Here is a 4,749-nt window from a genome sequence, read left to right as displayed (position 1 = left end):
TGAAATAGAAAATTTTTAAGTTAGGGGTATTTTGGTAATTTGGTAATAAAAATGTATTAAAAAGATAAAATAGGCCAAAAATCATCATCTTCAAGCCTTGGCCGAATTTCACAAGGGGGGAAGCAGTTGCTAGGGTTTTCAAGCTTCCAAGCTCCATAGTAAGTGATTCCAGGCCCCGTTTTTAATGTTCTTTACGTTTTTGGAGTCCTAGTAACTTGATTTCGCTTATTCTAGCAATAATTTAATCTAGGGTTCATATTTGGAAAAATACTCATAGGTGAAATATGTTTATTTTGATGTTTTCTGGTAGAATATGAAGCTTGAAATTATGTTAAATAACTTTTGCTAGCCGATTTTAAGTGAAAACGAGTAAATTAACATAATCGGTAAAAATACTTAATGTTCATAAGTAAGTGTTAGAGTGAGAATTTGATGTTGCCATAGAAGGGAAAAATGTTCAGCATGTCATAAAACATAAGAAAAAGGAATAAAGTTTAATTTCTGAGCCTAGGGGCAAAATCATAATTTTGTAAAACTTTAGGGGGAAAAATGTAATTTTTCCAAAATGTGATTTTTGGACTGGATTGAATAATGTGAGTGTTAAATAAGTTAAATGTGTTATTATAAGTCAAGAAAGACAAGGAATTGACTTTGATTAGTGAAAAAGGAAAAAAATGAGAAAAAGTAAGAAATTTCCCGATTGAACATTCGAAATGAAAAGGGATACGAAAGAAGTGACAGAAATGATCACTTTTGTGGCACGAACTGTGTGTAGGCCACTATGTAAAAGTGAAAGTGATGGTCACGTGTGTAGTACTATGTGCAGGCTATTACGTGTACCGGAATGATGGGTCGCATGTGTAGTATATGTGCAGGCTGTTATGCGTGCCGGATAGCCTCGATCACATGTGTAGTACTATGTGTAGGCTACTATGTGAACCGGTATCATTAATTATAAGGTGGTTGCTAAGTGCTGATTCCACCATATCCTTGATTGTGAAAGGGGTTGCTATGTGCTGATTCCTCGTATCATTGATTATAAGATGGTTGCTAAGTGCTGATTCCACCGTATCATTGATTGTGAAAGGGGTTGTTATGGGCTGATTCCCCGTATCATTGATTATAAGGTGGTTGCTAAGTACTGATTCCACTGTGTAACGATTAATATTCCGAAGTGTTCATCGGGGAAATTGGATAAGTGAAAATATATGTGAATTGAATAAGGTTATGATATGAATATTAGGTTCGATATTTAATCGACTCTTGAGTAAGATGAAAAGAAGTAATGAAATTATGAAAAAGTAAAATGTGCAACAAAACAGTTTTGGACAGTAACAATAGTGTGACTTTGAAAAATCATAAAAAATGGTGGAAAGTGAATTAGAGAGTGAATGAGATATGAAATGAAAGCTCTCTATTTTTACATAAAAGAAACATAGCAAGCAAAAGAGTTATACATTTTGAGATATTTGAATTTTAGTGAGGCAGGGTCGAATTGATTTCGAAATCCCTTATTCTTACTTTGGAAAATAATTAAATATTTTACAAAAATAATTACAAGTTATAATTTATATGCTTAGAATCCTTAATGAGTTTATTTTCAAAGGAAATAAACGGAAATATCATCCAAATTCTGTACAATGAGGTAATGCATTTTTAGTGAAGAGAGGTTAGAGATGTTGAGTAGTGAAACAATGGTGACTTTAAAGAATAAACTGTACTAATTGGCCACGTCAAAAATTCTAAAAATTTTATGGTAAGAAGACATGTGAATCTAGTTTCTGGTAAAATTAACGGATCTTAATTTAGAGCTCTGAAGCTTCGGATAAAAATGATTTAGTGACTCTAACTCAAATAGACAGCTTTGAATTTAAATATAAGTGAATAGTGAATTTATGTATAATGCTATTTAAGCATGTTTTATACATAAAGAATGTGGAATGGAGAGGAGGAGGAGGAAAATTAATTACATATATTAATGATTTGTGTATAATTGATTATATGCTCGATTATAATCGATAAACGTTAAAATAGAAATGATGCTTACATTTGCGTATTATTGATCATGATTTAAGCTCATATGGGAAAATAAAGTTTCATAGTATGTGAGTGTGGTATATTTGGTATATGAATTGGTATGAAGTAAGGCCATGAATGGTTTATGGATTAAATCATGTTGGTAAGTTTGATACATGAATAAATGTTGAACTCGACCATACTTATAATGCTTACACTATATGTTTATTTGGCTAATATGTGTAGTGTACACGCTTAAGCTTTGGCCAAGTGGTGGCTGAATTATGCCACGTTAAATTTATAAGTTATGCATTGAAATGGTAAGTGCCTAGATGGGAATATGCTTGTGATCATGGAAAGGGTGGTAATGTTTAAATTATGTAAACTTACATGAAATGGTTTATCATGTGGTTAATTCCAAAAAGAATTATGTTTAAAGGTACTAGCTTGTGACTATTGTTGAATGATATGTTATTGTTTTGTGTGATATTCGTAGGAAATTGGTGTGGAAAGGAAATGAAATACTAAGTTCATACTTGAAGAATAAAATGACGAAAAAGGGGATGATGAGTTGATTTGATGTTGTTATTTAAGCTTAAGTGACGTTTTCATTGTAATACTAAGAATTTTATAAATGTGTTAATGAATGGTATAATCGATAAACGTTGATTTAAATGATGAATATGTATTAGTATTGAACTTAACGATATTGAAGTGTATATGAATTAAATGGAAGTTTCTAGTGATATGATTTGAATTAAAACAATTATTGTGGTATTGAAATTGATTTGAATTGATTTGAATTGTGAACATGAAAGATTGTGAATTGAATAAAATGGAAATGAAGCATTGAATTACATGAGTAAGTATCGGGTCTCGTAGGCCCTATTTGTTATGAATATAATATTTTGAGAATATTTTGTAAAGAATTATAAAAGCATGTTAAAAATTTGAAGAGTTTAAATTTGAATGAAATTTTGTAACTCGATTTAATATGTTTACATGTGTAAGTGTTCTAGTAATGCCTCATACCCTATTCTGGAGTTGAATACGGGTAAGGGGTGTTACAAGATTTGTGTGATTAAATTGTTTCAAGCTTGACACGTCCCTATTACCTCACACGAATGCTAAGAAACCCTTAGTAAATAAGGATTAGTAAAATGCGTATTTACTCAGTAAAGGATTCCGAAAGGACCTAATGTGGTTTCCAAACTCATGAAAGTTCGAGTTGCCATGGAATGTTTTTCCGAATGTTATTAAGCATGTTGATAATAAATTGAGTTTAATTAAAGTAATTGTCCTAGTTTATTTATGTTATAATTGTTGCAAATTGTGTTTAATTTTACTAAAATCTATTTCATTCATATAATTTGCATACTTAGGATAATTGGCATTAGGGATCATTGCATTTAGTTTAATATATTTTAATCACCACTTCTCAACTATATTGTGTTTTTATTTACCAAATTGTTAATATAATTTTACAAATTAAGTGACTTAGCACAAATACAATCCCTGTGGATATGATAACTCGATACTTATTACTTGATAACGACTGTGTACACTTGCACAAACCTACGCGTTACAAGTTTTTGGCGCCATTACCGGGGACTATTAACTGTTGCTATAGTCATTTTTTCATGAAATTATTTATTTTCAATTTGATTTATTTCTAACATTACTAATTTATTCTTTTTAATTTTTGTGATTTTCTTTTCAGGTGTTTATGAGAATAGATCAAATTATCGATTTACTCCCTGTAGACTCTAAAATTGAGTGAACTTTCAAACAAATAAGACATGAATGAACAGCTCAAAGATAAGTCGAGATGGACCTTGGAAATCAGAATCAAGACCAAGGTAATAAAGCCGATCATGTACGAAATCCTATCCTCATTGCCGATGATTGGGATCGATGCATCAGATAATATTCTGTGCCACTTTTCAGTGAGTTAAACCCAGGAATTTGAAGGCCAGATATTAAGGCAACCCAGTTTGAATTGAAACCAAAGATATTTCAAATGCTACAAACGATGGGCCAATTTAAGGGTATGCCAACGGAAGATCCACATCTCCACCTTCGATTGTTTATGGAGGTGAGTGATTCATTCAAGGTAGCCGGTGTAACTGAAGGCGCACTAAGGTTGATGTTGTTTTCGTACTCGTTGTGAGATCGAGCACGAGCATGGCTCAATTCATTGCCACCAAGTGCCATATCTACATGGCAAGAATTAGTAGAGATTTTTGGTTAAGTATTTCCCACCTAGAAAAGACACTAAGTTAAGGAACGAGATCACAACTTTCCAACAATTGGATGACGAGTCTTTGTATGAGGCTTGGGAGCGATTCAAGGAGTTACTTCGTAAGTGTCCTCATCATGGGATCCTTATTGTATCCAGTTGGAGACATTCTATTATGGTCTCAATGCACATACAAGATTGATGGTAGATGCTTCTGCAAATGGTGTAATTTTTTCTAAGTCTTATAATGAGGCTTATGAGATCATCGAGAGGATCGCAAGTAATAACTATCAATGCCCAACAAATCGAACAATTTTAGGAAGAAGTGTAGCCGGAGTTCATGAAGTTGACGCCCTCACTTTGTTATCAGCTCAAGTATCACCTATTTCTTCTATGATAAAACAATTAATCGCTAATAGTACTAATAATTTTGTAGCTCATCCACCAAGTCCGTTTGAAGTAGTTTCTTGTGTGTACTGTGGGGAAGGTCATTC

General features: G+C 32.4%; 1 non-coding gene across 1 annotated transcript; it reads right to left on the bottom strand.

Moving 5' to 3' along the window:
* Window positions 1-4,292: 4,292 nt before the first annotated feature.
* LOC121218739 (small nucleolar RNA R71) lies at window positions 4,293-4,399 on the bottom strand. Its single transcript, XR_005915216.1, has one exon. It is a non-coding gene; the product is annotated as a small nucleolar RNA R71 (small nucleolar RNA).
* Between the last annotated feature and the right edge of the window lie 350 nt (window positions 4,400-4,749).

Source organism: Gossypium hirsutum, chromosome D06 (genome assembly GCF_007990345.1).
Source record: "Gossypium hirsutum isolate 1008001.06 chromosome D06, Gossypium_hirsutum_v2.1, whole genome shotgun sequence".
In the NCBI taxonomy this organism is placed as follows: Eukaryota; Viridiplantae; Streptophyta; class Magnoliopsida; order Malvales; family Malvaceae; genus Gossypium; species Gossypium hirsutum.
The sequence above is the reverse complement of the archived record's forward strand: the minus strand, read 5'-3'. Positions and strand labels throughout refer to the sequence as shown.